Genomic DNA, 11,442 nt, shown 5'->3' with positions numbered 1-11,442 from the left:
TATATATATATATTGAAAAATCCAAAAATATTTTATGTTTATGTTTTTATTTTTCTGCATTTCATGAAAAAAAAAATTAAAGATTTTAACAAAAATGACATGAGATGAGGATACTCTTTACATTCGATAGCTCTAGAAAACGGTGAAAAATGATTGTCCGAACCAACATGAACAATAGTGGAAGTGTAGAATCAACTACCATAAGTTCATAACCAGGGGACGTGACACCGTGAGCTGAGATGCCAATTGTATAATAATAAACCATAATATAAATAAAATATTACGTAAGCGAACGTGAAACAGTTTATTGAACTAATCTCTTGAAAATTTGAAGTGAATCCTCTGTTTAAGAACTCTTGACCCCCAGTAAACGGCTTTGTTTGATTTTCTCGCCCTCTTGGTTTGAAGGAGGGACTCTTATTGCAAATGTAAATCGACATATTCATCTTTACTTATGTTTTAGAGGTGACCATAATGTACATGACTATGATATCCATTGAACAACAGTAATACACATGCTATTCTTTGATATAGTTCCATTTTTCTATTTCAATTTTCTTCTTCATGGTTTATCACCAATTCATCTACCCATTGATTGACCGTTGACCGATAAATTCTCTCCTCTTTATATCTATCTATCTCTAAACATATGACCAAGGGATAATCATTTTTTTTATAATTTAAAGTTAAATTGTTATTTTCTCTTACAGTTTCTTTGCTAATGGGTATAGAGTTAAGTTTTGTTATAGGAATGCAGAACTGATAGAAAAGTTGAAGAAGACACATGCCTATTTCCTTGAATAATGCAAGCAATAATAGATGTTTGTTCACACAAGAAGGTATCTATGATACGATGCTTGAAACTGTTTTTCCTTTTTCTTTTTTTTTTTTTAATTATGAGTTTGCTCTTAATATATATATATATATATATATATATATATATATATATATATATATATATATATATTGCTTGAGAACACTTAAACACTACAACCGGAAATTTGCACCATGGAATACCACCAGAAACTCTCTTCATTACCGTCCACAAATGTAACACAAAACACATAAATGGAAATCATAAATAGACAGAGCACTCATGCATGACCTACTCTTCCCCCTTTAAATTCACCGACTCCGATGATGAATCAGGTCGTCTTCTTCTACCAAGAACTAGTAGCTGCAAGAGTACCATAACAATAATCCCATCAAATAACATCTGTTCCACCTCTTTCATTCTTGATCCACCCTCTACCACCGATGATAAACCCTTGTCGGAAAAGGTGGTCTTCGGTAGGCTATGGTCGTTGTTTATCAAGATTCGGTATCTCCATATTTCTCTGGTCGATTCTCAACATTGTATCAATCCACGTAATTATTCGGTATCTGCAAGATCTGGTACCGACCCAACTTTCATTAATGTTGTCGCCAGCTCGGAAAATCACCATCGTATTATTTGGTTTCAAACCTTCACCTTCAGCGTCTCAAATCTCGCCGCCACCACTGCCTAGGGTTTCAATATCTGTTACTTCCGTTCATTGGATCTGATATGATGGGAAAAACAAACATCGTCATCACTGGTAGTCATATAGATCTGAAAGCGGGTTCCAGATCTACGTGTGTAGATGTTTGGTTTCTCTATACCTCGACAGATCTGGTAGGTGGTGTGTTGCCTAGGGTCGATCTCCTCTATACGAAAACTTAGATCTGAAGTGGTGCTCTTCTACGTGAGAGAGGGAAAGAACGTTAAGGATGCAATGGCCGAAAAAGTCAGCCGGAGTTGGTATCAGCTGGAGTGGGTGGTGATGGTGGATAAGAAAAATTATTTTAAGCTACTAGTATCCAGGTTTTTATAAATTATGTTTCTTGTTTTTTTATTTTATTTATTTATTTATTTTTTTTAAATCTATGTTTCTAATTTAATGACCTCTTTAATGAATACTTCAATTCAGGAATAAAGAAATTACCAACAAAATCACTATTGATCTTCATGGACAATATAGACATGAGGCAATGTGGTTTTTGAAGCTTCACTTGTGGCTATTTAACAATTTGCGTAGTATAATCATTAACATTAGTTTATTTAATATCTTTTCTATGTCTTTTTCTTTAATTTTTTATTCTTTACAACAACTATAAAGGAAATTGTTGTGATAACAGGACATGCTGATGATCGAGAAACGGAACCGGTTTTGAAGCCAATGGTACAAGTATTTTTTATTCATTTTTAATTTTCAATACTTAAAGAATAAAAGATTTGCTTTTGTTTTGTAGGTCATTGGTTTATTAAAAAGATATGGAATGGAGCCTAAAGAATTAGACATTTCCGACTGTAGAGATGTCTAAACTAGAAGAATCATGTCATGGTTGATGACAATGTCATCTATATTACTGCATTACTATTGATAGATGCATTGTATGGAAATTCCATCTCATTGGATCTGGAATGGTCAACAAAAAAATTCGATTGTCTTTAGTTTCTTCACTTGTTTTCTTTAGCACCTGATGATGTGGACAGAAATTAAAAAAATCACAAACGATAATAATGATCCAACATATATTTGACCAATATATATCCCTATAGTCATATTTTTACATGGAAATATCTGACTTTTTCTCTGAAAAGCGAGAAAAAGCCTACAGTAGCTGAACCAAAAATTATGGTAGTTTAAAATTTATGTGATTGAATAGCGTTATTAACATATTGAATTTACAATAAATTTTTCAATATTTTTATTGTAGAAATTTTGACGTATTTATGCGTCCAGTTATTGAAAAATTTATTGTAAATTCAATATGTTAATAACGCTATTCAATCATATAAACTTTAAACTACCATAAATTTTCGTTGAGCTACTGCATGCTTTTTCTCGCTTTTCAGAGAAAAATTCAGATATTTCCATGTAAAAATATAACTATAGGGATATATTGGTCAAATATATGTTGGATCATTATCATCGTTTGTGATTTTTTTAATTTCTGTCCACATCATCAGATGCTAAAGAAAATAAGTGAAGAAAGTAAACACAATCGAATTTTTTTGTTAACCATTCCAGGTCCAATGAGATGGTATTTCCATACAATGCATCTATCAATAGTAATGCAGTAATGCAGATGATATTGTCATCAACCCTGGCAGACTTCTTCTAATTTAGACATCTCTACAGTCAGAAATGTCTAATTCTTTAGGCTCCATTCCATATCTTTTTAATAAACCAATGACCTACAAAACAAAAGCAAATCTTTTATTCTTTAAGTATTGAAAATTAAAATTAAATAAAAAATACTTGTACTATTGGCTTCAAAACCGGTTCTGTTTCTCGATCATCAGCATGTCCTGTTATCACAACAATTTCCTTTACAGCTGTTGTAAAGAATAGAAAATTAAAGAAAAGACATGAAAAGATATTAAATAAACTAATGTTAATAATCATACTACGCAAATTGTTAAATAGCCACAAGTGAAGCTTCAAAAACCACATTGCCTCATGTCTATATTGTCCATGAAGATCAATAGTGATTTTGTTGGTAATTTCTTTATTCGTGAATTGAAGAATTCATTAAAGAGGTCATTAAATTAGAAACATAGATTTAAAAAAATAAATAAATAAATAAAATAAAAAAACAAGTAACATAATTTATAAAAAACCTGGATACTAGTAGCTTGAAGTAATTTTTCTTATCTTCAACCTTGATCTCCTTTCTTAAGTTCTCTGCTTCATCCATCTTTTGATTTCCAAGAATTATACTTCCTTCCTTGTAAAATTTAGAGGCCCTCATTAAGAGAAGATAGAAAAAAGGTGTACATAAAAACGAGACAGAAAAAACTGAATATCTCTAAGAATAAAATTATTACCTGTTTGGTCCCATAAATTGGCACGACGTTCACTTTGTTTTGCATCTTGAATAAGATCTCTAATTTCTATATTTCTTCTGATATCTACAATAAAAATAATAGTTTTATTGATTCTTTCTATTAGGGATGAGAATTTGACCCGAAAACCTGAACCGAACCGAACCGAATTAGGCCCGAATAAGTAATTCGATTTGGTTTTTGGGTATCTATATTATGCTTATTTGGTCCGCGTTATCCAAATAAGACCTTATTCGGTTCTAAATACCCGTCCCAAATAAAAGCATATTGGATTTTACATTCTTATATCTCAAAGAATAGTTAATTCGTCATTTACATTTTTACTACACAAATTCTAACATTTTTTTACACCTTTGAAACAATTATGTATACTTTGCATTATTTTTAATTAACAAATTTATTTATTTAAAGGATTTGTTAAGAAATCATAAGCTACAAAAGTCATAAAAAATACATTGTTTATGATCATATTGTAAATGTTGTTTGGGTTATAGAATCCTAATACGGTTTATTCAGGGTTTTTTCGGTTATATTAGATGCTTAATCATCTTGTACATGTTATTCGGGTAATTCGGGTAATAACTAAACTGAATCGATTAATACCTAAACCAACCGAACCCGTATTGGTTAATTGGTTCGGTTCTCAGTCCATGCAATTACCCTTATTTGGTTTTCGTGTTGTTCACGTCGGTTCTATCCGGTTCCGGTCCAAATAACATCCCTACTTTCTATGTTACAATAAACAACAAAAATAATGTCAAGGATACTAACCTTGTGGGTTGACACCCACTTAAAGTTGGCCACATCGCAGTAATGCCTCTAAAGCCGATCGCCAACTATTTGTTTGATCACCAACCCAGTCCATCTCATTATCAAAGTTGTAGTCTTTTTTATTCAAGAAAAATGCGATTTCAAAAACGCCCGGGTTTTCTTTGAGTCGGACGTATTTTCTAAGTAAGTAACCACTGATCTGCAAAAAACATAGATAGTTAATTATAAAAATATATATAATCATAATGTAAAATAAACAAATTTGTACCGCTTGATGGTTCGCATTCCCCAAAATTATAGTTATTTTATGCAAGGTTGTTTAGAAAAATAAAAACTTACATATTAGTAAAGATAAAAGAAAGTATCTAATAATAAACTAATGTTATAACTTCCCAGGTTAAATGCAATCCATAGATGAATATCTATAAGACAAATTGCATTCTCTTCTGACTGGTCTCTCAAATTGATTTTTATTGTGTTATGACGTCTCTTCTAACTGGTCTCTCAAATTGATTTTTATTGTGTTATGACGATCTCGATTCCTGAAATATAAACATCGTAGTTGTTAATAACTTTATTTTTTTATATAACTAATTGGGAGACCCATGCATTACATGGGTTAATTTAAAAGAAAAAAAAATAAATATAAAAAGTCACTATTTGAGAACTTTGAATTTATAAGACAGTAAGAAAAATAATGAATTATTATAACTAAAATGTTTTTTATCTTTTAAATTTAAACAAATAATTTAAATAAATAAATATAAAAAACTACAGAGCTTTAATTTGAGAATTTTAAAATTTAAAGGTAAGTTTATTAATAAAACTGATATCAATTTATTACTATAATTATTGCAATTATTACATTAAAATATTATGTGAAATTTAATAAAATAGAAAAACTCATAAAATGACATGTGGAAAAAAAAATTAATTTAAAATAACCACAAAATGACATTTGACAAATTGAATAAGAATGTGACATGTGACAAAAAAAAAAAAAAAAAAAAAAAAACTTCTTTTTTTAGAGTAGATTAAAAATAAACTTAAAGCTAACCTTAATTCAATCAATTTAAAACCCTCCAATTTTTTGTTCCTTGCAAGATCCCTTTCTAGAGCCGGTCTCAATATCTCTTCCTACAAACATAAGTCATTTAAAGGAAGAAGTTTATGGGATGTGGGGCCTAAAGATAAAATGAGTTGGAGTTGGAAAAACTTGTTGAAGATTAGACCTTACCTTCAGGACTCTTTTTATTCTCATATTGGAAATGGTGAAGATACTTCCATGTGGTTTGATAATTTGCATCAACTAGGTCCTTTGAGTTATTTCCTATCTCATAGAGAAATAGCTAATGCTGGGTTTAATATACAGGATAAAGTCAGTGATGTGATAGTTAATGAAGATTGGAGTTGGCCATTTGATTGGCAGAGAATGATTTCACAGCTTGGAGAGTACCTTGTTCCTAGGCTCATTAGAAAGAAAAAGGATGTTGTGTTGTGGATGAACTAGAAGCGAGATATTGTTCCTTTTACTGTTAGTCATGTCTTTTCTTCTCTAATTAGTCTAGAGCCCAAAGTTTATTGGTATGACTTGGTTTGGTTTAAAAACAAAATTCTCGGTCACTGTTTCATTCTTTGGCTAGCTATTCTTTGTTTCATTCTTTGGCTAGCTATTCTTGGAAGACATAGAACACAAGATAGAATGAAAAAATGGAAAGTTTCTGATGACTTCTCTAGTGCTTTTTGTAACAATCAAGTGGATTCTCATACTCATTTGTTTTTTTAATGTAATTTCCCAATTGGAAGTTTGGAAGATGATAAAAGGCAATGTGAATTTCAAACAAAAACCGGGAAATTGGTTTGAGATGATAAACAAAAAAAAATGACTCGACTCGTTTGACAACTATGCCCCTGCCCAAATTATTAATACTATTGACGACCGTGAGTCTAACCGCCGTCCTCAAAATCTAAGCCGTCTAAACTCCCACGTTCTTTCGATCTCGGCCGCATAAACTCGATTTTGGCGGTTGTTTACGGTTCCAGCAATCGGTTTTGACGACCCTCCTCCTCCCCACCTCCCACGTTCCGGTGCTCTGTAATTCTTCCCACGATCTCCCCTTATTTCTCTCTTGGCTTCACGATTGAGTATGGAGGTTTCTTTGATTGAAGTATAAGAAAGACACCACTTCATCTCCAATGTTCCTGATGCTCCTCTATTTCATCTCCTTCTCTCGCTTCAGATCTTCATGTACAACCCATCGTCCCCAATTCATGAACCCTAGCCTAAGTTTTTCATCTCGCACAACCACTCAGGTACGTTTCTCCTACTAGCTCCACATTGTGATTGTGTTAATTTTTCCCCCTTATTTAATCTCGAACCGAATCATTTGTCATTGAATAATCCATGGCTACTTGATGTGGAAAAACATGGATTCATTTGATTTTCGGTTTGAGTTTTAATTGGAGGCGTTTGGAAGTATAAATAAGAAGAAGAGGCAAATTCGTCAACTTCCATGGGAAGCAGATATTATTTGTTCATTATGATATTTTATTTCTTATGTTAATAGATGGAAATTGAAAACTAACAATTATTTAGCTATTATTTTATTTTGCTCTAGATGAAGTCTTTAGATATGGTGCAATCCCCATTGTTAGAAAGACAGGGGGTACAAAATGAAAGGTGAACTTTTACTCTATCTTTTTATTATATAAAATTCCTCTTCAAATTGATATTAAATAATATGGAAATTAGATCTTAGAATCTGATTTATCAATTATTGTGTTTTCAATGTTAATGATGACTCCATTGATCCATTCCTATACACCTCAAACATGGAATTATCTTTGCGACACGGATAAACAGGCAAATCTCTCTGTTAAGTCAAGTCAGGGCTTATATTTAAGAAAATGAGAACATAATTAGGGAAAAAGAAGGAAAAATAATTGAGGAAAGTTTTTTGTAAAAAGTCAAGGAATTTGGTTTGAAAGAATCAACCTTCATTGGTGGTGGGATGTAAAGGGACAGAGGCATAGGGAGTGATCAAGTTCCTTTAGCGAACTACTTGCACTTAACAAAATTATTGCACTTCTTGGCCTTTTACAATTTTAGGACATGAACAAGTAGTGCCCATATCTGCATCATTTAATTATTTTATGAAGTTAAAATATTGATATTTATTGTTTTGTGAACAACCATATATTTTCAAGGGTGGAGAGAATGGAACATTAAATTGGCACTTAATAAGTACTAATGATAATCTGAGACAATCATATACATTTCCAAGGAGTGTAGGAGAAAAACAAAGGATGGAGTGTATGTATACACAATTTTTTTGCTTTAGAATTCTTATTTGACTATCATAATTGTGTGATTTTGTTAATATTTGTGTAAGTGTAATAGGAACTTATTGTACGGTAAAGAAGTAAATTTTTTTTGAAACATAAACTCATCTTTAAGGCAAAAAACAGAAGCAATAAGATTGCACTTCTTTAAGTTCTTAGTTCTACCCACTTTTAGCATTTACTTTATTATTTACACTCAAAATATAAAATGCATATATAAATAAATTTCCTTTATCTATTATTAAAGTTAATATTGGCAATTAATCATATTCCAGAATTGTGTAGATATCTACTTTTGTTGATGAAATATACCTTTTTGTTTGATTCCCTTTTTAGTGAGCTATGTTTATTTGTTCTATGATCATAGTATAAGTTTGTCCCTTTATGCACATGGGATTGAACCTCAGCCACGTATTTCACATTTGCCACTCTAACCCTTCGGCGTACCGGCGCGGCAGGTCTGGTGTAATCATAAATGATTATACAATGCCACCTGTTCTTTTCTCCTCCGCCACCATCCCCACCACCGTAACTGCCACCGCCACCACCACTACCACCACCTCTGACACCAGTCATCAAAAGTCAACATACCATTTTTTTTCTTTTTTTTCTTCTATATAATACTATTTTAAAGTTTTTTGCTCCCTGGGTCATCAAAAGTCAACATACCAGTCTTTAAATTTGTGAAAAGAATAGTACGATTTTCTTTTGGTGTAAAAAGAAAATTATTTGCACTTTTGGTCCTTGTGGTACTATCTATTATTGAACCATGTGGTCATGTGTTGTCAATTTTACAAAATTTAATTATTGTTAAATATTTTAAAATGATCAAGATTGGAAAAACATAAACAGAGGGCAACGTACTTTCTTTGATGTTTTTGGGTTAATTGCAAAAAAGTAAACTTGATTACATGAAATAGCAATGTACTTTCTATTTTTGCAATTAATCCTAAATGAATCCTGTTGATTGAAGCAATTAATCCAGTAGAAGGTCTGAGGCAGTATTACCTAACTTGATTGATTTTATATTGCAAGTTTTGAAGGAATTGACACCAACTGTTTTTGAATCCTTTTAACTTCATAACTTAACTTATTATAATCGGACGAGATTCAACCATTGTACATAACTTAAAACATTTCCGAATTCTTTGTTTGATATGAGTGATGAGTATGGTTGGTTTTCCTTTTAAATGAGCTCTCATCGAGGACAATGAATGCTTAATGTGTTGGTTTTCCTTTTACATTAATAATCCTATATTACAAGTTTATTAGTCTTTTTTAGTAAATTGTTATTTACCTTTCCATTTTATTACTCTTTGGCTGTAGAATTTATACTATATTGGCCCTTAATCGGAGACCCCTCTTCACATGTATGTTTTATATAGTCTCATTTTCTATTTATATTTAATGTGATGGATGATTAGCGGCTCGTTTTTTTCTTTATTTTTAATGCATTGTAATAGTAACCAAGTTATTTTTGAATTTTTTTTTTTAATCTTTCCATAGAGAATGTCACAGGCGAATCTAAATCTTTGGTCATCCTCCCATGATAAAAGCCGATTTTAGATTGGCTTCATCTTTTGTTGTTAGACTATGAAAATGTATCAATTTCTCCAAATCAACAACACAACAACCCCGTATATGAGATTACTTCTTTCCTCTTAAGAAAACAGAATCGTGCAATCAATTTTAGAGTTGGTACTTTTTTTTATTTCGGTTATTTGTATGGTTAAAAAATCTACATACTTACACACTTGCATTGATATCTTTGGTTAATTGCAAAAACAGAAAATGCATTGCAAAAAATAGCAATGTACTTTATGTTTTGAGGTCTATCATATCTAGGCCAGGCCTGAGTTTGTAGTTTAAAAAAATGTTTCTGAATTGGTTTTTTAATAGGAATGTACTTGAATAAAAATAAAAATAATAAAAAAAGCTTTTAGATCTTATTTTTGATTGTGTATCATTTCCAGGTTAGGTCTAAGTTTATCAAGTTTTTTTATATATAAAAAAATGTTTCCAAAATGGAAATTTTGATAGAAATGTCAAAGTTTAAGTTAGGGACAAGAGCATGATCGGAAAGTTAAAGATGGTTCAAGAATTAAGACGTTTTGAGTAAGGGGCATATATGGAAAAGTCAAAGGTTTTTTTGTTTATTTTATTTTTTCTTTTTCTTATTGTCTTTAACTATTGTAAATTGAAAGTACATTGGTTTAATAATATTGTATACTTCGGTGGGAATATTTGGATGTCAACTTGCTTTTAAGTTTGTTGATAAAAAAATGAACCTTAGCAATGTTCTTTTTTTTTTTTATACCATACCTTACTTATTTAGTTTTTTACCTTGGATAAATGCTTTGATATAGGCAAAAAAAAAAAAGATATTTAAAAAGGTGCTTCCTATAAAGAAAAACATTAGCATGCATATGGATCAAAATTCAATAAAAATAACTTGAGAACTAGGGTTTTTTCGAAAAAAAAAAAGGTAAAACTCACCTAGGATAGTGAATACTTCAAGTGTGGTACCACGTGAATGCTCCAACGTGAGGGGTTTCGAGATGATCCACCTAATTTACAAGTGATGAACCAAAGATGTACATTGATTGAATGTCAACGACAGATAGATGAAAAAATCTCAACAACTAGCATAGAGATTACAGAGGTGTTCTTACAATAATCAAGTTGTAGATCTGCGTGAGTGTTGCGGTTCCATACTGTGGTGTGACGTCGCCGGTTGTGGCGTGTGTACGGAGGCTGGCGGTGGTTCACTAATGGGACAAGAGGGCGGCGGTATAGCAATCCTAGTGTAGCTGTGGCAATGACGGTTGAAAAATTAGGGTTTTTGATAGGAGGAGAATATTTTCAATCGAAAGATGGAGGGGATTCAAAATAATTGATTTTATTTTTAGGGCTTGAGGACGACGTCGTAGTACATACCTGTCAGCATTTCCACTATTTTTGTGTAAAACTAACACAAAAACTCTTTTCAATTCCAACCACACTAAAAAATTACACTCAAACATATTTTAATATTATAAATTATAAAGAATAATAGTAATAAAAAACTAAAAACAGTTAAAATAATGCTATTTAAAAGGTGTTTGATGTTATGAATAGTAGAGGTCATATTTCTTTCTACAAAAATTCTTTTAATGGTTGACTGGAGCTTTTAAGACCTATATAACACAAAAATAAGTTCCTCCAGCCTATTTTTCCTACCAAAATATTTTAAGTACGATTTTCCAGTAAATTCGGTTTTTTTAAATGTATACAAACAAAATCACTGATTTTCAACAATTTAACAAATTAAACGTAATCAATTTTGTAATTTACCTAATTTGTTTATATGTTTGATGCATTTGTTCTTACTTTTTAAGAAAAACCCAAAGTGCATTGCTATTTATGGTTTTATTCATTTGTGTTGTACACTTTCTTAAGTAATCATGTCTGTAATCATG

At 31.2% G+C, this 11,442-nt stretch overlaps 1 long non-coding RNA gene across 6 annotated transcripts; it reads right to left on the bottom strand.

Moving 5' to 3' along the window:
• Window positions 1-1,014: 1,014 nt before the first annotated feature.
• LOC145016942 (uncharacterized) lies at window positions 1,015-10,901 on the bottom strand. Of its 6 annotated transcripts, none has more exons than XR_013666327.1 (7): window positions 10,657-10,901; window positions 10,481-10,551; window positions 5,880-7,775; window positions 5,700-5,779; window positions 4,643-5,184; window positions 3,854-3,937; window positions 1,015-3,753 (listed from the first exon to the last, which is right to left on the bottom strand). It is a non-coding gene; the product is annotated as an uncharacterized LOC145016942 (long non-coding RNA). The 6 variants fall into 6 exon arrangements; XR_013666328.1 differs by having other exon boundaries at window positions 5,880-5,997; window positions 10,657-10,893; XR_013666331.1 differs by lacking the exons at window positions 5,700-5,779; window positions 5,880-7,775 and adding an exon at window positions 8,297-8,546 and having other exon boundaries at window positions 10,657-10,895.
• Window positions 10,902-11,442: the final 541 nt, after the last annotated feature.

Source organism: Lactuca saligna, chromosome 9 (genome assembly GCF_052625555.1).
Source record: "Lactuca saligna cultivar CGN05327 chromosome 9, ASM5262555v1, whole genome shotgun sequence".
NCBI classification, from domain to species: domain Eukaryota; kingdom Viridiplantae; phylum Streptophyta; class Magnoliopsida; order Asterales; family Asteraceae; genus Lactuca; species Lactuca saligna.
The sequence above is the reverse complement of the archived record's forward strand: the minus strand, read 5'-3'. Positions and strand labels throughout refer to the sequence as shown.